Source organism: Tursiops truncatus, chromosome 3 (genome assembly GCF_011762595.2).
Source record: "Tursiops truncatus isolate mTurTru1 chromosome 3, mTurTru1.mat.Y, whole genome shotgun sequence".
Classification (NCBI taxonomy): domain Eukaryota; kingdom Metazoa; phylum Chordata; class Mammalia; order Artiodactyla; family Delphinidae; genus Tursiops; species Tursiops truncatus.
The window spans coordinates 94,674,663-94,696,334 of NC_047036.1; the positions used below are offsets into that span (position 1 = coordinate 94,674,663).

At 40.3% G+C, this 21,672-nt stretch overlaps 1 protein-coding gene across 8 annotated transcripts in view; it reads left to right on the plus strand.

The window, feature by feature from the left end:
• Positions 1–21,672, plus strand: part of AP3S1 (adaptor related protein complex 3 subunit sigma 1) — a 142,529-nt gene that overhangs the window by 110,336 nt on the left and 10,521 nt on the right. For 3 of the 8 annotated variants that reach the window (XR_012330819.1, XR_012330818.1, XR_012330823.1), the window contains 3 exons: positions 794–954; positions 1,734–1,849; positions 2,227–2,378. The gene's annotated coding sequence lies outside the window, so the exon portion shown is untranslated. Of the gene's footprint in view, positions 1–491; positions 955–1,733; positions 1,850–2,226; positions 2,379–12,048; positions 12,758–21,672 lie in introns of all 8 variants that reach the window. The other 5 variants (XR_012330816.1, XR_012330821.1, XR_012330820.1 and 2 more) reach the window with 4 other exon arrangements.

The window sequence follows — 21,672 nt, forward strand, 5'->3', positions numbered from 1 at the left end:
ATTCACCTCACCACAATCTCCCCTCTCCCTGACCACAGCTTTAGGCAGATGCCACCCTCCTACGAGCAGTGATGTTGCTGCTCAGTGTTGCCACCTGGGCCTTAGAGTTCTCACTGTGAATGTCCTCTTTTTTCTTCCCCTTGACCAAGAAATACCTCAGCTTCTGAGAAGTCTTCTCTGAGTCTTTACCCTTCCTTCCCCTGTCCAAGAGGTGGGTGTGGCTAGTCATGTGTCCAACATGTAGGCCAGACATGTACTTTCTCCCTGGGATCTGAGCCAAGTGATATTAGGATTGAAAAATGGTGACAGTGGTCTCCTACAAAGACTCTTCATTCATTCCTATTACGTAGATCCCTGACTCAGCCTTGAATTCCTGTCCCATGCATGATCTGATTCTCTCTTTTCTTTTTCTTTTCTTTTTTTTTTTTTTTTTTTTTTTTTTTTTTTTGCGGTACGCGGGCCTCTCACTGTTGTGGCCTCTCCCGTTGCAGAGCACAGGCTCCGGACGCGCAGGCTCAGCGGCCATGGCTCACGGGCCTAGCCACTCCGCAGCATGTGGGATCTTCCCGAACTGGGGCACGAACCTGTGTCCCCTGCATGGGCAGGCGGACTCTCAACCACTGCACCACCAGGGAAGCCCTCTTTCTTCTTTTTTAACATCTTTATTGGAGTATAATTGCTTTATAATGGTGTGTTAGTTTCTGCTTTATATCTAACTCTTTTCTTGAGGCTATAAGCTATCCCCTTAAATTACCAACACATTCCTTTTCATTTGCTTATTTGCCTATATTAGCCAAAGCCACACTTTATTGATTAAACCTGACAATCCTGACGGATCCATCAAGCACAATAGCACTAGTATGAATGTTTCTTCAGCCCTTGCTATGGACCAGGCACTGTGCAAATCTCCTCATCTAGATGATTTCAGTTAATCTTCGCCTATCACCCTCTGAAGTAAGTAGCATCTTGTCTCCTTTTTATGCATGAGGAAATTGTATCTTTGAGAAGGCTGAAAACTGTCCCAGGGAGAAGCTGATTAATGGAGGAGCCAGGTTGGTGCTTGAATATGTGCCCTTCGCTATTGTGCAGTAAGCCCTCTCATGCCATCGACCTGGCAGCCAGTGAGGGCTCTTCCCCGCTGAGTGCCTTATACATTTGTACCTTCTTTGCTTTGAGGAGAATTCACGTTTCTCTGATGGCTCTTCATCACCTTCTGTCTTGTATTATAATTATTTGGGTATGTGTCTTAACTTCCTTAGCCCAGAATCTAGTATGTATAAGAGGTAATCAATAAGGATTTCTGAAAGGATAAGTAAATGTAGAGTTGCATCTAAAGAAGATCTAGTGACATTTCCAGTTCTAAGGAAAGAAGGAAACCGCTTTGGAGAGGATAGTAGAGGAAACTTGCCCTGGCAAAGACGGCAGCAGCTACGCTTTTCCCATATTTATAATTTCTTCTTTTAAAAAGTATGTTATTATAAAATACTGATCTCCGTTCCAGTACTTTACACACAAACCTTTAATAGTAGACTGGTTTTGGTCACCAAGGTTACTTTAATTAAATTCAGTAGTTAGCAAATGCTTGTGGCAAAATTTCTCTCGAGCTATACCATTGGCCAGTGGAGCAAACTGCTTTTTACCAGGGTCTCTCTGCTGAGATGTTTTCTCCTTTTTTTTTTAAGAAAAACCCAAAAAACATTTTATTTTTCTTATTTTCATGTTGCTTCTCCTAGACTCTCATTATGGTCCAGCTGAACCAGCTGCTGCCCCTCTCCTTGTAAACTTCAGGTTACATCTCGGAAGAACTGGAGGAGAATCAGTTTCCCATGTAGCAGCTATTGGAGGATGGGTAAGAACAGAGGGAGGGGATAGAATGATGCCAGGCTGGCTGGCTGATCCTGGGTAGAATTAAGCAGGATGGCAAAGACCAACATAAATGATGCCAGTAGTAACATTATCATGTTCCCACAAACTGCATGAGTTGTCTAATTGAGGCAATTTTTTTAAACTTCCACAGAAAAGATGCAAAATCTAACTTGTCCTTTTAAATATCATCAGTTGCTACTGTTTACTGTCTAGGCTTCAGTGGTTAAGACTACTGTCCCCCTTATAAGGGCCAAGGAACACAACATTTGTATGTTTCTTGCCCCCTGTGGTAATATAGAATACTGTAAGCTGCCCCTTTCAGATGAACTATGTGATAGAAAGCCAACTTGACCCCTGCAGATAGTGGAGCTGATACTGTAACTGGAGACAGAGGAGAAAGGCTGAGACAGACCATGCAATCAGATAACTTCAAGGAAGGATGAGATCAGTTCAAGAAGATCAACATGCAGAATGAAAGAATTGAAAATAAGAAGTTACCTTCATTTCAAAAAGTGAGTATATTCTGTGCACTTGAAAATTTTTATTTGTTTCTTTGAAATGTTCTTTCCCAATATTAATAAATAAGCAGAATGGTTCTGAAGATGCAAAGAGAGATGGTAAAGGAAGTTAAAAGATTAGGTAGAAAGGCTTCTGTGACAAAAAAGGTTTTTTTAAAGACAACACATTTCTCTAATATAATGTGTTTGTGGCAACGCAGAAGTATCTGAACATCTCTTTTGTAAGATTGGATGCACCTGCACCTTTCAAACAGCATGGCAGACTAAGTGCCTCAGTACGGCTCTAACAATTTTAATTCTTGCTAACTCAAGCCTATCTGAACAGTCAGGAAAACTAACCTGAGTCCCAGAAAGAAAAAGACTGTTGGACGCAATGGTGAATTTATAACTATGCTGAAAATGGGGTAGGGTAAAGTGAACCTTACTATCTAAACCCAAAAGCTTTAATAACCTGCAATGTCAATCAACAGTCAGCCTTATAATAGGAGTTATAAAGCCACCGGATAATAGTTGGAAAACTGGTTATGTAGTCATAGCCAAAAAGCACAGGAAATCATAGACCGTTGGTTTTATCTTGAAAGACAGATTTGATTTGTATTTGAATGTGTCAGTTAAATACAATAATTTCATCTTCCCCAGCTTTCTAGTTTTTGGAAATTATTCTTGATCTTAGTAATAACATTCTTGAAGCAGATTCTATGCTAGTGGATGTAATTTCCACGGAAATAGAGTGGAACATAGAGGAAAAAGCAGAACTGTTTAAAATTGTTCATCAAATTTGCAGTTCTTTTCTTTAAACAATACCTTGTAATTTATCGGGTATGGCCGGAAAACACGCTGCTCTACTCAAATTTTGTAGGCAAGAACCAAGAAAACTTTTTTTTTTTTCCAAACTCTTAACTATTTCTGTGAGGAAATCTTAACATTTTCAGCTTCCTTAAGCCAAGTAGACAGAATATAGCTAAATCTTTTTTGACTTGGATGTGGATGACTCAGGGTAATCATGTTGAATATCTGGAAGGTAGAGTAGTGATATATTAGAAAAAGCACAGGATCAGGAGATCTGGTTATAACAAATTAACTCTGTTACTTCGACAAATCACTTCATCTGGGTCTTGATCTTCTCACATTTAAAATTAGGGGTTGATTTCTAAGGTTCTCCAAGAACTGAAATCCTTTACTTCTGAAGCCAATTATGGTATTATGCTCAGAAGCTATGTGCTGTAGCTAAATCCATGTCCTTACCTGCCTTAAGCCTTCAGCACATCTAACACAGCTGTTCACTCTCTGCTTCTCAAAACACTTCATTACTTGGGTTCCAGGGCTCTACACTCATCTTATTTTCCCCTTCACTGACATCCTCTTTCCTGTGTCCTTTGTTGAATTTTCTTCATCTTACAAAAGTCTGAATACTGGAGTGTACAATCTCCTCTCCATGCATACATCTTTCCTAGATTATTTCACACAGTTACATGGCCAAAGCCATAAAAAGATCCCAACTATTGATAACTCCCAGATTTATATGTATAATCCTCATGTCTCCCCTAAATTCCAGACGGCCTACTCATTATCTCCATTTGAGTATCCAATGGGCATATCAAAATCGATGATTTAAACAGAACCCTTGATTTTCCTTCACATGCCTAATCCTTGCCAAGAATTATGGTTGTGAATAAATGGCTCTTCCGTTTATCCTGTTTCTCAGGTCAGAGCTTTGGAGTCAGTCTTGGCTCGTCTCTTTCACTCATATTCCACACGTCCTCCATTAGCAGATCATTTTGACTCCACTTTCAAAATATAACCAAAATCTAACCACTTCTCAGCACTTTCAACTGATACTATCATAGTCCAAGATACCATCATGTGTTGTTGCCTTGAGATGGTCTTCTAACTGGTCTCCATCAGCAGCGGAGTGATCCTTTCAAAACAGAACCTAATTACATCCTTCGCCTGCTTGCAACCTTGCACTGGCTTCCTGTCACAAAGAGAAGAAAATCCGGAGTCCTTACCTTGCCCTGGATGATCCAGCCCCGGCAGCCCACTGCTCCATCTCCCCTCGCTTCTCACTATTCCAGCCACATTCCTTGCTGTTTCTCAAACGCAGTGAGCACACTCTTGCCTCAGGGTCCTTACTGCTCCTTCTGCCTGGAATGCTTTCCTCCCAGATCTTTGTACGGTTGCTCTCTCACTTGTTCAAATGTTACTTCTTCAGAGAGATCTTCTCTAGCTGTTCTAAAATGACAGCTGCCCCACTTCCACCACTCTCTTCCTTTACTGACTTCCTATTTCTCTAAAACATATATTACTACCCAATATTATTGATTTGTTTGCTTGTTTACTGTCTATTTCCCCTGACAGAATGTCATCTTCTTGAGGTCAGGACTTTGGCTGTTCTTTTCACTGCTACGTCCCTAGTGACTACAACAATGCCTGACATTCAGTAGGAGCTCAATAAATATTTGTCAAATGAATTATGAAGGTATTGAACTGTTTGCATGTAACTTAATTTGTTCCAGAATATTTGCAAGCATGATGTTTGATGGGTCTGTAATCTCCTTACTTCTCAGGGTGCTAGCTTCTATTCCCACCCCTACCATTTTATAATCTGCTGCTCCTCATGAACTATGGTTATAACCTACAAAAAATTCCAGGGTTTCCAGGGGAAGCTAGATAAATAAACTTGTTAGGACAGTGAGATTCATTTTATGTACGATGCTGTGTTAATGTGTCCTGTCTGTGGCAATGTGGAAAAAAGTGACTTGAATGGGAGCCAGAAACTTGGAGCTCTAGTAATTACTCCTCCACCAAGCAGCTGTGTGATGCAGGCCAGTCACATGGTTTCTCGTCCCCTCCTCTGTCTCCAGGCCCTGAAGATATCTTCATATGGCTGCTGGCTAGCAGAGCACCTAAATCTGTGACACCTATTTTTATCACAACTGGGAGATAGTTTTCTTGCGTTTGGATTTTGCGCTGAGTGAAAGATGTGTTGGCTTGAAGTGATGTAGTAGTTGATTTTAGTTCAAGAATCTTATATTCCTTCACTAATTTTATAAAAGATTTATTAGGCATATACTATGCCAAGTCATAAAATAGGAATTGTAAATAAAGTGGTGAATAAGACAGTCTTTATCTTTGCCTTTATGGATTAAACAGTCCATCCAAGTGGATAAAATGCGCCTCAAACAAGGAATCACACACCAAGAGACCAGTTAAGAGGCTTTTGCAATTCTCCAGGTCAGAGGTGATGTTATCCTGGCCGGGAAGGGTATATATAGAGACAAAACTAGAGAGCTGTTTTGGAGGCAAAACAGATAAAACTTGGCAATTGCTTGGATGTAAAGAGTGCAGAAGAAGGGAAAACATGGATAACTACCCAAATTTGGTGACTGATTGGATGTGAGAGATGAGGAAGAGGGAGGCAACATGGCTAACTCCCAATTTTCTGGCTTGAACAACTAGGGGTGGGAGTGGTGATGTCATTTCCCAAGACAGGAAACACTGGAAGAGGAGCAGATGTGGGAGCAAGAGGTTGGGACAAAGAACGAGTCCAGTTCAGGCTGTGGAGCCTGTGAGACAGTTAGTGAAGATGGAGCAGGTGGGGACATGGATCAAGATGACAGACACTGGACACAAATGTAGCTTTATTAAAGATGTGGGATCTTTGGACCTATGGGGCAGAGTGACATCACTCTGGGAGGCAGAGCACAGAATCAGAGGGCAATAGGGCCCAGGACCAAGGCTTGAGGAACTCCTATAATTAATATTTGGAGAGAAAAGAAGGTTGAGCAAAGGTATCAAGATGGGCCACAGAGGAAGAAATCAAGGAGAGCTAGCTGGGTCCCAGGGGTCAACGGAAGAGAGTAGCCGACTATGACGACTGCTACAGAGAGGCCAAGTGAGGTGAGAAGTTTAGATTCAGCACTACGCACATAGTAGTGACCGGAGAGTGAGCAGTTTCAGGAGATGATGAGTTTGGATTTCAAATGAGGTAATTTGGAGAGTGAGTAACAGGTGAGAAAATACAGACAGTGCATAACTTTTTAAAGAAGCTTTGCTCTAAGGCGGAGGAGATAGCATAATAAATGCAGGGGCACAGGAAGCCAAGGAAATAGCTCTCTTTTTTTAAAATGCAGACTTGAGCATGTTTAAATGGGAAGAAAAATGATACAGCCAGGGCGAGGTAAGAGAGTGGGACCGAGAGAATGAGATTAATAGATAGCACCAGAGTTCCAAGGAAACATGAGAGAGTAAGATTCAGAGCATAAGTGGATGGACTGACTTTAGATCAGAAGCACATGTTATTTGCTGTGTCTGGAGGGAAGAGGAAAAGATGAGTGAGGACGCAGGTAAGTCAGGCTGGTATGGAAAGTTGAAGCGTTTCCCAGGTGATCACTTCTATTTTCATGGTAAAGAAGGCGGTACCCGGGAGGAGGAGGGTTGAAAGTGAGGAGAGTGGAGACTGTGTGAAAATAGTTTTGGTAGACAGTGACCATGCAAGACAGAGAAAAATGGTAGGACTGAGGATCCAGTAGAAGCTGGTCATCATGAGTTTATAGTGTTACCATCCTGCCCAGCCATGTTACCTTCTCCTGTTTCGTTTTGTTTAATGGTAACAAAATGGTAAGATAGAGATAAGTATGCAGAAGAAAATACAAATTGGCCATAATATGTTGGGGTGTTTCTTCCACTGCCCACCACCCCGAGTACACCCCTGAGCTCCCACTGTGTATTCCTTGTACCACATGGCGAGTCCACAAAGCATCATGAATCCAACCACCAGCTGTCTCTAGGGCTGGAGGCCAGGGAAAGAGGCCTTCCTGGGAAGAGGAAAGGCTGAAACGGCTGCTGTCATCTTGCAACTATGAGGAAGAACCAATTAAGAGCTCACTACGAGAACAAATGCTGCTGAGGATGGAGAGAACGAGAAATCCAGTCCTGACGATGTTGTCTGAGCCCTGGACCTAGCAGTGCCTGGAGTGATACCCCACCCTTTCCAGTTCCATGAGCCAATAAGTTTCCCTTTTCACTTGAGCTAGTTTGGATTGAGGTTTCAAACGGGCTGTTCCCTGTTGCAAGATCTTAATTTTTAAAAAGGAACCCCCTACTCCCTCAGTCATCTCTTTTTTCAAGATGTCTTTGCTGTTCATGTGAGGCCTAAGGATCAGTAGGGATGAAGATCAGAGGAATGTTATGCAGCTGGTAAAATTGTTGATAAAAATTGCTTTGGAATGATATAAAGTAAAAAAAGGGGGGCAAGATTTGAATTGTATAAAAATATAGTTATAATGCCCTTTTTATAAAAGATGAAGCAAATACAATAGTCTTACAGTGATTGTTTTGGGTTATGAAATTATGGTTGATTTCCCCACCCCCCTTTTGGCTATTTTATACACTTAATGAGTATGCATCACTTGTATGCATTTATGTACTTACTTTTGAAATTAATTCATATTGTTACCAAAGTAATGTGTACACATTAGAAAAAAAACAACCAATGTGAAAAACTTATCATATAAAACAGCAATCTTCTACCACACCCTCTCCACCCATCCCTGAACCTGCTTTAACTTTTCCTTCTTGACTATACTTCCGTATTTCTAAATATTATGCATAGACAGCTATTTTCGATTATCAATTTTAGAAAGTATCTTTTGACATTCTATTATACCGAATTAGGAATTAAGCTGTCTTCTACAGTATCACCTTTCAGTCTCTTTCTTCCCATCCTCGTAATATGGTTACGCCACAGCTAAATTTATATCAGCAACGATTGATATGCACATGATTCACTGCTAAACCGATAGTGTAGTCGTGAATATATTTCTGTTCTAAGATAATTTTTTCCTTCTTCCTGATGTTAATAATTGCCTTGCTTCTTTTCATTGTTTGTATCCATTTGTTGCCATATATGCGTTGCAATTTTCTTAAAAGGATCCAATGATCAGTCAAACTTGTGGCAAAAATGTTTGTCAAAAAATAAAGTATCTCAGATAATCCCACCATCACTCCCACATCTCACCTTAGCTTGGAAATAACACAGCCCCCCACCCTCCTGGACAGCTTTCTCTCTAGGTCTGCTGCATAGCTCTCACCCCCAGGGATGACAGATCCATGGTTTATTGAGTCCCATGTCTTCGTCTTTCTTCAGTGTGTGGGAAAGCACATCTTTCATTGGCTTCCTAAGAAAGTACATGGGAGGTGAGTTTTCTAAGTCATTGCATATCTGAGAATTTTAGATATTTAGTTTGCTCTCCTACTTGATGGACATTTTGGCTGGGCAAAGAATTCTAGGTTGAAAATAATTTTCACTGAGAATTTTGAAGAAACTCACAATGTTGTGATAAATCTGATGCCATCCTGATTCCTGTTTACTTGGATTTTTCTCTCTGGAGGCTTTTTAAGATTGTCCTTTTTAGATGCTCTGAAATTCACAATGAAGTACCTTGGTGGGAGTATTGAGTTTTTGTTTTTGTTACTGTTTTCCAATTAATTATGCTGGTCACACAGTACAGTCATCCCTAGGTATCTGTGGGGACTTGGTTCCAGGATACCAAAATCCGTGGATGCTCAAGTCCCTTATATAAAAAGGCATAGTATTTGTGTGTATATATCACAGAATATCTGGGGCAAGGCTGAAGAAGACTAGTTGCAGGGAACTGCCAGTGCAAAGGCCCTGAGGTAGAGGCAGGTCTGTCACGTTAGAGGAATAGCAAGGAAATCAATATAGCAGCAGGAGAGTGACTGAGGAGGAAATAGAAGGAGGGGAGATCAAAGAGGTTAAAAGAAGGTCTTGTGGGTAATGGGAAACTTTTACTGAGTACAGAGGGGTGTCATTTAAGGTTTGAAGGAGAAGAGTGACACGGTCTGACTTCAGATTTTGAAGAATCGCTCTGGCACTTGTGTTGAGCATAGATTGTAGGGAGCAATATTGGAAGTGAGGGGACGAGTTAGGAGGCTGTTCCAGTAATCCAGTAGAGAGAGAGAGATGGTGGCTTTCACCAGGGTAGCAGCAATAAATGTGGTTAAGAGTAGTTGGATTCTGGATTGATTTTAAAAATAGAGTCAACAGAATGTCCTGATAAAATGGATGTCAAGTGTAAAAGAAAGTGTCAAGGAAGAATCTTAGGTCTGTGAACTGTGTAACTGGACGGAAGAAATTCCCATGTGCTACAATTAGAGGAATGTCTGGAGTTCAATTTGGTTATGTTGAGTCTTCCTGTGGCTTACCCTTGCCTTCTGCTGGGTGCAGTGTCTTAAGTCAGAGCCACTTCAGTTCAATTCTTCCAAAGAATAAACCTGCAGTTCCTTATGTGTATGTGTGGAGGTGGAGTGGGGACAGGAATGTGAAGTCTTTGGGCTGTAAAGAGTGAGTGAACGGATGTGTGGGGAGTTGAATTGTTCTATCTGTGTTCAACCAAGCCCCCTGTTTTTATTCTCACATCATATCTGAACCTTCCATGGAAACAGATACTTCCAAATCCTAAGCCTTTCTGGGGTTCTGTGGGGGTGGATTCCCTGGCTTCTCATTACTCTTCTCTTCTGCAGGTTTTTGGGTTTTTGCTGCCTCAGCTTCTTGAAGTGTTCCAAAAATTTGTTGAAATTTTTCATCCACTCTTCCCTTCTCTCATTCTTGTGTATGTGTGTTTGGAGAACAAGAAGATATAATGTGTATGATCAGTTTGCGCTACTGAACTGGTGGTGTGCATTAGGGGGAAAAAAATCCTTTTTTCAAGCCTACATGATTTTGATATCATCTCAAATTCTAGCCTCCAGAACTGTGAGAAATAAATTTCTGTTGTCTAAGCTACCTAGTCTGTAGTATTTTGTTGTGGTAGTCTGAGCTGACTAAAAACACTAGTCCAATGTTACTTAGCCATAGTTTGAGGAGCAAAACCCCTGTCCTCTAACTTCAGAGGCTGCTCTCTTAACCACTGTGCAATATGGCCTCTCTGATATGTAAATAAAATATTAGGACTCCAATAAGTAAATGTGCAAAGAAATGGAATGAAGAGTTAATTTCTAAAAGAATCCGTTTGGAATGAGGAAAAAAAACTTCAACCTTACCAATAAGGTTGAACATTAAACATTAAAATAGTATTGATGAAAAAAAGATGAGGGATCTCTCTTTTTGGTTAGAGGTTTTTAAATATATAAATGGTAATAATGCTGTTTAGGGTATAATTTGGTGACCCTGTAAATTAGCATAAGCATGCTATTATTCTGCTCGTGTGCCCCAAGGCTCTTTTACAGGTTATTGACAGTGGAAGTCTGTTCTGATTGGCCTGTGTCCACACTAGGTGTTAAATATTTTGAATTCCACCCCTAGCTGGAAGACAATTTAGTGACATTTATTTAGAAACATAAAAATGGTCACATTGTAGTACCCTGTCGTCTGCTCCTGAGTATCCTTCCTAGGGAAGTAATATAATTTTGGAACTAGATCTATATCTGATTTACCACTCCTTAGCTTTTCTTGTAATTATAAACTTTTAGAAATAATCTAAATGTACAGTAATAGAAGAATGGTTATGTAAACAAAAATTCTATTATACAGATATTAAAAATAAAATAAGCTTTGTGAAAATAGATAGTGATATGAGGAAATGCTCATAATATGATTTAAATTAAATAGAAAAGGACTCTATTTTATATACTATGTGTTCATGGTTGTTGGTTTTTTTCCTAGTGAGTAGCTAGGAAAATAGTTGGAAGGAAACACCCCAAAATGTTCATAACGATATACGATAGCATGAGGGACGCATTTTTCCTGTCCTGTTTTCTAATTGTCCGCTATGTGAGTATACTTCATTTAACATAGAAAAAAATTATAAAAGAAAAATAGGCTATCCTCAAATCATTTCTTCCCATGCCTCTTCATAGATACGTAAAATGTCAAGTAAAACAACATCATTCCCAGCAGACTCTGCACACTTAATTATTGAAGAAGATAGTTCATTTTATTCTTCTTGAAATATATAATGGAGGTACAAAAAAGTCTATTGCTCTCTCTCTATATGAGGGGAAGGACCCATCAGTGCTTTTTCAAAGTCTCCTCAGTACGTCCAAGCGCAATCGGTGGGAAATAGCACCCCCTTGTGAGGCACGGTACAAAGCACTGGTTTTCCAATTGGTTTGTGATGATCACCATCTCAGCAAGTAACTCCAACGGTGGCTTATTATCTGGTTTTGGATTCTGTGATGTGATGATATGCCAGTCTAATGATGCTGAGCTATGTGTGGGCAGGGTGTGCCCTACAGCTCTAGTCACAGGGACTCCTGGCTCTGAAGAGCAATGACTCGTGTGACATGACCATGGCCCTCAACATGGGCTCCAGGGAAAAATAGCTCTTTCTGGCTCTTCCTTCTTGGGCATGAAGGACGCAAAATAGGGAGAAGTAGTAAAGTAGGAATTCCAGAAGAGATGAGACTACTGGCCTGCTTATAGCTGGGTTTTGCTAATTTTGTTTTCCTCTTTCTATTCTGCTTTTATATTTTATAAAGGACTTACATTCTTATGTTAAGACTTCTTATATTCTTATATCAAGGACTTGTGTGTTGTGTGTCTCAGTATCTTAGAATGTATTCCATAATATTAGAGGAATGGATATTCTGTCAAGGCACCTGCATATGAACTCAATTTGTGATTTAGTTTCCTCTTCTCCAGAGAGAGAAGTGCCAGAACATCAACCAAGTCACAAAGGTCGTCCCTCTGGAAGGATAAATGTGGCATTTCGGAATCAAGCAGGATGGCCTCCTTTAGAAGACTTGAGGGATGACTCCCTGGAGTTGCTGTTGTGCTTGACCCAGTGCTACTGGGGGACTTGATGGTGCCTTGTGTGGGAGGTGAAAGAGCTGACCCCTAAGAGTTGCAATCTTGGGACCCCAGCATGGGACCCAGCTGAGCTCCTCCACTCTCAAAGAACCAGAGTGGCCTGTGCAAGGATCTACGTAAATAAGACATCTTGGGAGAATGGACAGTATATACGCAAGGACCAGTTTTGTTTTGTTTTGTTTTGTTTGTTTGTTTGTTTTTTGCGGTACACAGGCCTCTCACTGCTGTGGCCTCTCCCGTTGTGGAGCACAGGCTCCGGACGTGCAGGCTCAGCGGCCATGGCTCACGGGCCCAGATGCTCCGTGGCATGTGGGATCTTCCCGGACGGGGGCACGAACCCATGTCCCCTGCATCGGCAGGCAGACTCTCAACCACTGCGCCACCAGGGAAGCCCAAGGACCAGTTTTTAACATCAACCTCATATGACAGCAAAAGCACCACCAGTGGTGGAGTTAATCAGACCTTTTTCTCTCTCTACTTCAGGTGTGGCCTCTCCACCTACCTTCCATCACTGAGAATTTTCAGAAAAGGCTGTTTGAAGGTAGAGTCATTTCAAACAGTTTTTGAAACAAGGTTACCCTTTGATTGGGTAAATTCTGGAAGAGTTCCTGCATTCCTTGGGAGTGGGGAAGGGTTTGGGAGGTGCTAGGTAGAAGAAAGCTTTATTATGGAGATAATAGATTTCTTGCTATCAAGGCAACTGAGGAAAACTGTGTCTGTGTTGCCTCTGAACGTTTAGTGGTAGTTTAGATGGTTATTCCCTTCCTTACATCTATTCCTAAATTAGCTTGATGTCTATCTCTTTCATCTTTGTCTTCCTGCTTCTGTCTTGCTTTCCTTTATTTTTATATACTTATTCTTTATTTTTACTGTTAAAATGTTTAAAAATTTTTAATTCTTATTATTTTAAATTGAGGTTTTGTTGATTTGCAATACTGTGTTTGTTTCAGGTGTACAGTAAAATGTTTCAGTTATATGTACATATATATACACATATACATGTATATATATTCTTTTTCAGGTTCATTTCCATTATAGGTTAAAATTCTATTCTTAAATCAATTTTTACTTCTATCTTAATAATGATTATTTTAAGTGTTTAATTAATGATCTCATTATTTATTTTGTAAAATCCTTTTATTTTTCTAACATGTCTTTTTTTTTAACATCTTTATTAGAGTATAATTTCTTTAAATTGCTGTGTTAGTTTCTGCTGTAAAGCAAAGTGAATCAGCTATACGTATATCCCCATATCCCCTCCCTCTTGCATCTCCCTCCCACCCTCCCAATCCCACCCCTCTAGGTGGTCACAAAGCACTGAGCTGATCTCCCTGTGCTATGCGGCTTCTTCCCACTAACCATCCATTTTACATTTGGTAGTGTATATATATCCATGCCACTCTCTCACTTTGTCCCAGCTTACCCTTCCCCCTCCCTGTGTCCTCAAGTCCATTCCCTACTTCTGTGTCTTTATTCCTGTCCTGCCCCTAGGTTCTTCAGGACCTTTTTTTTTTAAGATTCCATATATATGTGTTAGCATACAGTATCTGTTTTTCTCTTTCTGACTTACTTCACTCTGTATGACAGACTCTAGGTCTATCCACCTCACTACAAATAACTCAATTTCATTTCTTTTTATGGCTGAGTAATATTCCATTGTATATGTTGCCAATATTCTTTATCCATTCATCTGTAGATGGACACTTAGGTTGCTTCCATGTCCTGGCTATTGTAAATAGTGCTGCAATGAACATTGTGGTACATGTCTCTTTTTGAACTACGGTTTTCTCAGGGTATATGCCCAGTAGTGGGATTGCTGGGTCATATAGTAGTTCTATTTTTAGTTTTTTAAGGAACCTCCATACTGTTCTCCACAGTGGCTATATCAGTTTACATTCCCGCCAACAGTGCAAGAGTGTTCCCTCTTCTCCACACCCTCACCAGCATTCATTGTTTGTAGATTTTTTGATCATGACCATTCTGACTGGTGTGAGGTGACACCACATTGTAGTTTTGATTTGCATTTCTCTAATGATTGGTGATGTTGAGCATCCTTTCATGTGTTTGTTGGCAATCTGTATATCTTCTTGGGAGAAATGTCTATTTATGTCTTCTGCCCATTGTTGCATTGGGTTGTTTGTTTTTTTGATATTGAGCTGCATGAGCAGCTTGTATATTTTGGAGATTAATCCTTTGTCAGTTGCTTTGTTTGCAAATGTTCTCTCCCATTCTGAGGGGTGTCTTTTCATCTTGTTTATGGTTTCCTTTGCTGTGCAAAAGCTTTGAAGTTTCATTAGGTCCCATTTGTTTATTTTTGTTTTTATTTCCATTTCTCTAAGAGGTGGGTCAAAAGGATCTTGCTGTGATTTATGTGACAGAGTGTTCTGCCTATGATTTCCTCTAAGAGTTTTATAGTGTCTGGCCTTACATTTAGGTCTTTAATCCATTTTGAGTTTATTTTTGTATATGGTGTTAGGAAGTGTTCTAATTTCATTGTTTTACATGTAGCTGTCTAGTTTTCCTAGCACCAGTTATTGAAGAGGCTGTCTTTTCTCCATTGTATATTCTTGCCTCCTTTATCAAAGATAAGGTGACCATATGTGCGTGGGTTTATCTCTGGGCTTTCTATCCTGTTTCATTGATCTATATTTCTGTTTTTGTGCCAGTACCATGCTGTCTTGATGACTGTAGCTTTGTAGTATAGTCTGAAGTCCAGGAGCCTGATTCCTCCAGCTCTGTTTTTCTTTCTCAAGATTGCTTTGTCTATTCGGCGTCTTTTGTGTTTCCATACAAATTGTGCAATTTTTTGTTCTAGTTCTGTAAAAAATGCCAGTGGTAGTTTGATAGGGATTGCATTGAATCTGTAGATTGCTTTGGGTAGTAGAGTCATTTTCACAATGTTGATTCTCCCAATCCAAGAACATGATATATCTCTCCAGCTATTTGTATCATCTCTAATTTCTTTCATCAGTGTCTTATAGTTTTCTGCATACAGGCCTTTTGTCTCCTTCGGTAGGTTTATTCCTAGGTATTTTATTCTTCTTGTTGCAATAGTAAATGGGAGTGTTTTCTCAATTTTTCTTTCAGATTTTTCGTCATTAGTGTATAGGAATGCCAGAGATTTCTGTGCATTAATTTTGTATCCTGCCACTTTACCAAATTCATTGATTAGCTCTAGTAGTTTTCTGGTATCATCTTTAGGATTTTCTATGTATAGTATCATGTCGTCTGCAAACAGTGACAGTCTTACTTCTTCTTTTCTGATTTGGATTCCTTAATTTCTTTTTGTTCTCTGATTGCTGTGGCTAAAACGTCCAAAACTATGTTGAATAATAGTGGTGAGAGTGGGCAACTTTGTCTTGCTCCTGATCTTAGTGGAAATGCTTTCAGTTTTTCACCGTTGAGGACGATGTTGGCTGTGGGTTTGTCATATATGGCCTTTATTATGTTGAGGAAAGTTCCCTCTATGCCTACTTTCTGCAGGGTTTTTATCATAAATCAGTGTTGAATTTTTTCAAAAGCTTTTTCTGCATCTATTGAGATGATCATATGGTTTTTCTCCTTCAATCTGTTAATATGGTGTATCACATTGATTGATTTGCATATATTGAAGAATCCTTGCAGTCCTGGGATGAACCCAACTTGATCATGCTGTATGATCCTTTTAATGTGCTGTTAGATTCTGTTTGCCTGTATTTTATTGAGGATTTTTGCGTCTCTGTTCATCAGTGATATTATCCTGTAGTTTTCTTTTTTTGTGACATCTTTGTCTGGTTTTGGTATCAGGGTGATGGTGATCTTGTAGAATGAGTTTGGGAGGGTTCCTCCCTCTGCTATATTTTGGAAGAGTTTGAGAAGAATAGGTGTTAGCTCTTCTCTAAATGTTTGATAGAATTTGCCTGTGAAGCCATCTGGTCATGGGCTTTTGTTTGTTGGAAGATTTTTCATCACAGTCTCAATTTCAGTGCTTGTGATTGGTCTGTTTATATTTTCTATTTCTTCCTGGTTCAGTCTTGGAAGGTTGTGCTTTTCTAAGAATTTATCCATTTCCTCCAGGTTGTCCATTTTATTGGCATAGAGTTGCTTGTAGTAATCTCTGATGATCCTTTGTATTTCTGCAGTGTCAGTTGTTACTTCTCCTTTTTCATTTCTGATTCTATTGATTTGAATCTTCTGCCTTTTTTTCTTGATGAGTCTGGCTAATGGTTTATCAATTTTGTTTATATTCTCAAAGAACCAGCTTTTAGTTTTATTGATCTTTGCTATTGTTTCCTTCATTTCTTTTTCATTTATTTCTGATCTAATCTTTATGAGTTCTTTCCTTCTGCTAAGTTTGGCGGTTTTTTGTTCTTCTTTCTCTAATTGCTTTCGGTGTAAGGTTAGGTTGTTTATTTGAGATTTTCTGGTTTCTTGAGGTATGATTGTATTGCTATAAACTTCCCTCTTAGAGCTGCTTTTGCTGCATCCCATAGGTTTTGGGTCGTCATGTTTTCATTGTCATTTGTTTCTCGGTGTTTGTTGATTTCCTCTTTGATTTCTTCAGTGATCTCTTCGTTATTAAGTAATGTATTTTTTAACCTCCATGTGTTTGTATATTTTACAGATCTTTTCCTGTAATTGATATCTAGTCTCATAGTATTGTGGTCAGAAAAGATACTTGATACGATTTCAATTTCTTAAATTTACCGAGGCTTGATTTGTGACCCAAGATATGATCTATCCTGGAGAATGTTCCATGAGCACTTGAGGAGAAAGTGTGTTCTATTGTTTTTGAGTGGACTGTCCTATAAATATCAATTAAGTCCATCTTGTTTAATATTTTATTTAAAGCTTGTGTTTTCATTTTGGATGATCTGTCCATTGGTGAAAGTAGGGTGTTAAAGTCCCCTACTATGATTGTGTTACTGTTGATTTCCCCTTTATGGCTATTAGCATTTGCCTTATGTATTGAGATGCTCCTATGTTGGGTGCATAAATATTTACAGTTGTTATATCTTCTTCTTGGATTGATCCCTTGATCATTATGTAGTGGACTTCTTTGTCTCTTGTAATAGTCTTTATTTTAAAGTCTTGTTTGTCTGATATGAGAATTGCTACTCCAGCTTTCTTTTGATTTCCATTTGCATGGAATATCTTTTTCCATCCCCTCACTTTCAGTCTGTATGTGTCCCTAGGTCTGAAGTGGTCTCTTGTAGACAGCATATATACGGGTCTTATTTTGTGTCCATTCAGCCAGTCTGTGTCTTTAGGTTGGAGCCTTTAATCCATTTACACTAAGGTAATTATCGATATGTATGTTCCTTTTACCATTTTCTTAATTGTTTTGGGTTTGTTTTTGTAGGTCTTTTCCTTCTTTTGCATTTCCTGCCTAGAGAAGTTCCTTTAGCAGTTGTTGTAAAGCTGGTTTTGGTGGTGCTGAATTCTCTTAGCTTTTGCTTGTCTGTAAAAGTTTTAATTTCTCCATTATATATGAATGAGATCCTTGCTGGGTAGAGTAATCTTGGTTGTAGGTTTTTCCCTTTCATCCCTTTAAATATGTCCTGCCACTCCCTTCTGGCTTGCAGAGTTTCTGCTGAAAGATCAGCTGTTTACCTTATAGGGATTACCTTGTATGTTGTTTGTTGCTTTTCCCTTGCTGCTTTTAGTGTTTTTTCTTTGTATTTAATTTTTGATAGTTTGGTTAATATGTGTCTTGGCTTGTTTCTCATTGGATTTATCCTGTATGGAACTCTGTGCACTTCCTGGACTCGACTGACCATTTCCTTTCCCATGTTAGGGAAGTTTTCAACTATAATCTCTTCAAATATTTTCTCAGACCCTTTCTTTTTTCTCTTCTTCTTCTAGGACCCCTGTAATTTGAATGTTGGTGCATTTAATGTTGTCCCAGAGGTCTCTGAGACTGTCCTCAATTCTTTTCATGCTTTTTTGTTTATTCTGCTCTGTGGTAGTTATTTCCACTATTTTATCTTCCAGGTCACTTATCCGTTCTTCTGTTCTTCTGCTCTTCTGCGTCAGTTATTCTGCTATTGATTCCTTTAGAGAATTTTTAATTTCATTTATTTTGTTGCTCATCATTGTTTATTTGCTTTTAGTTCTTCTAGGTCCTTGTTAAACATTTCTTGTATTTTCTACATTCTATTTCCAAGATTTTGGATCATGTTTACTATCATTACTCTGAATTCTTTTTCAGGTAGACTGCCTATTTCCTCTTCATTTGTTTGGTCTGGTAGGGTTTTTACATTGCTCCTTCATCTACTGTGTATTTCTCTGTCTTCTCATTTTGCTTAACGTACTGTGTTTGGGGTCCCAGGTTCATAGTTCCCATTGTTTTTGGTGTCTGCCCCCAGTGGGTAAGGTTGGTTCAGTGGCTCGTGTAGGCTTTCTGGTGAAGGGGACTGGTGCCTGTGTTCTGGTGGATGAGGCTGAATCTTGTGTTTCTTGTGGGCAGGACCGAGTCTGGTAGTGTGTTTTGGGCTGTCTGTAAACTCATTATGATTTTAGTCAGACTGTCTGCTAATGGGTGGAGTTGTGTTCCTGTATTGCTAGTTGTTTGGCATGGGGTGTCCAACAGTGGAGCTTGCTGGTCGTTGAGTGGAGCTGGGTCTTAGCATTGAGATGGAGATCTCTGGGAGAGCTGTCACCGAGTGATATTACGTGGGGCTGGGGAGGTCTCTGGTGGACCAATGTCCTGAACTCAGCTCTGCCACCTCCAAGTCTCAGGCCTGACACCCAGTCGGAGCACCAAGACCCTGTCAGCCACATGGCTCAGAAGAAAAGGGAGAAAGAAAAAGAAAGAAAGAAAGAAAAATAAATTAATTAATTAAATAAAATATAGTTATTAAAATAAAAAATTTGTAAAAATATTATGAAAATAAAAAATTTTTTAAGTAATTAAAAAAAGAAGAGCACCCAAATCAATAAGCAAATCCACCAATGATAACAAGTGCTAAAAACTAAACTAAGATAAACATATAAATCAGAAACTACTCAGTCGCATACAGCAAACCCCAAGTCTACAGTTCCTCCCAAAGTCCACTGCCTCAATTTTGGGACGATTTGTTGTCTATTCAGGTGGTCCACAGATGCAGGGTACATCAAGTTAATTGTGGAGATTTAATCCGCTGCTCCTGAGGCTGCACAGAGAAATTTCCCTTTCTCTTCTTTGTTCGCACCACTCCTGGGGTTCAGCTTTGGATTTGGCCACTCTTCTGCATGTAGGTTGCCCTCTGGCATCTGTTCTTCACCCAGACAGGAAGGGTTAAAGGAGCAGCTGATTAGGGGACTCTAGCTCACTCAGGCTGGGGGGAGGGAGGGATATGGAATGCAGGGCGAGCCTGCGGTGGCAGAGGTGCACCGTGTGTTCTCCCGGAGAAGTTGTCCCTGGATCACAGGACCCTGGCAGTGGCGGGCTGCACAGGTTCCCAGGAGGGGAAGGATGGATAGTGACCTGTGCTTGCACACAGGCTTCTTGGTGGCTGCAGCAGCAGCGTTAGCATCTCATGCCTGTCTCTGGTGTCCGCACTGATAGCTGCGGCTCGTGTCCATCTCTGAAGCTCATTTAGGCGGTGCTCTGAATCTCCTCTCCTTGTGCACCCTGAAACAATGGTCTCTTGCCTCTTAGGCAGTTCCACACTTTTTCCTGGGCTCCCTCCTGGCTAGCTCTGGCGCAGTAGCCCCCTTCAGGCTGTGTTCACACAGGCAACCCCAGTCCTCTACCTGGGATCTGACCTCCGAAGCCCCAGCCTCAACTCCCAGCCCCCACCCACCCCCTGGGTGAACTGACAAGCTTCTCAGGCTGGTGAGTGCTGGTCAGCACTGATCCTCTGTGCAGGAATCTCTCCGCTTTGCCTTCTGCAAAGCTCTCCTTCGTGGCTCCAAAGCTTCCCCCCCCCACCCCCACCCACTCTCTGTCTCCGCCAGTGAAGGGGCTTCCTAGTGTGTGGAAACTTTTCCTCCTTTACAGCTTGCTCCCAGAGGTGCAGGTCCTGTCCCTGTTCTTTTGTCTCTGTTTTTTCTTTTTTCTTTTGCCCTACCTGGGTATGTGGGGAATTTCTTGTCTTTTGGGAAGTCTGAGGTCTTCTGCCAGCATTCAGTAGGTGTTCTGTAGGAGTTGTTCCACATGTAGATGTATTTTTGATGTATTTGTGGGGTGGGAGGTGATCTCCATGTCTTACTCCTCTGCCATCTTGAAGGTCCTCCTAATCTGTCTTTAAGAATTTTATCATTTATATATATTTTAAACTTCCATTGTTTTATATTTTTCTTAATTTAAACTGACAAGATTCTTTTCCTTGGTTAAAATTTTATCTTATCTCCTTTTTCTTTTACATTTCTTTTTATTCTGAATTTTTCGTCAGTCATTTCTTACATGTTTGCCTTATATTAACTTTAGATCTTTTCTTTTGTTCTTTATCCCTTAAATTTTGTGTGACTTCATGGTTTGTTTCTCTGGAACTTGGCCACACAGGAGCTGCATGGAGGTTGGAGCTGCCCCTGCAACCACGCCTCTGATTTCCATTAGCTCTTCTAAAGAGAGCTCTTCTAAAAACCTTACTCCTAATGACTCCAGCTGAATCTCCATAGGGCTATACTTACTTTCTGTTTGTAGATGATGGGACTTGACCCCCCAGGAGTTGTGGAGGTAGTTATTAGAGCATGGTGTCTCTAGGATCAAAATATACTGGCAGCCAATAAGGTTGCTCCTTAACATCTATTAAAATGAAAACAACAACAAAAAGTAAGAATTGAAGATCAGGAGGCTGAGGGTGGTCATCACAATGAAAAGTCACAATCCCTTGTTCTGTTCCCAGGCTCAAGCCACTTTTTAGATCTGAAACCCATTGACTGAAGAAGTGACTGTGCTGTAGGAGGAAGGACTAGCCATGATGTTGGCTAGTGTCTACTGACATGATGCCTCCAGTTATTCCAGAAAGAGACCTGTAACCATTTACTTGGGTGACTTTGGGAAAAGGAGAATAACCAGTTTTGAGGAGTATTGGACATAGAATCTGAGCTGACCTGATACCAGAGACTCAAAGTGTCATCATGGACCCTCGTTAGAGTGGGACCACAGTATTAAGTAGAGTCCTGGCTAAAGTCTGATTTACAGTCCCTGAGTGCACAATTGGAATCGACATACTTGGTGGGGTTTCTTAGTAACCCTAATATTGAGCCCCTTTTCTATGGAGTAAAGAGCGTCACAGGGGGAAAGACCTAATGGGAACCTCTGAATCCATACCTCCCTCCCCCAGTTAGATAGTAAATCAAAACAATATTGTACCCCAAGGAGGATGACAGAGATTGGTGCCACCATTAAAGACCTGAAAGATGCAGGGATGGTGATTCCTACCATATCTTCATTTAATTCCAGTCTGGCTTCTGCAGAAACCAGATGAATCCTAGAGAATGATGTAGGCTATTGTAGATTTGACTAAGTAGCACCAATTGCAGTTGTGA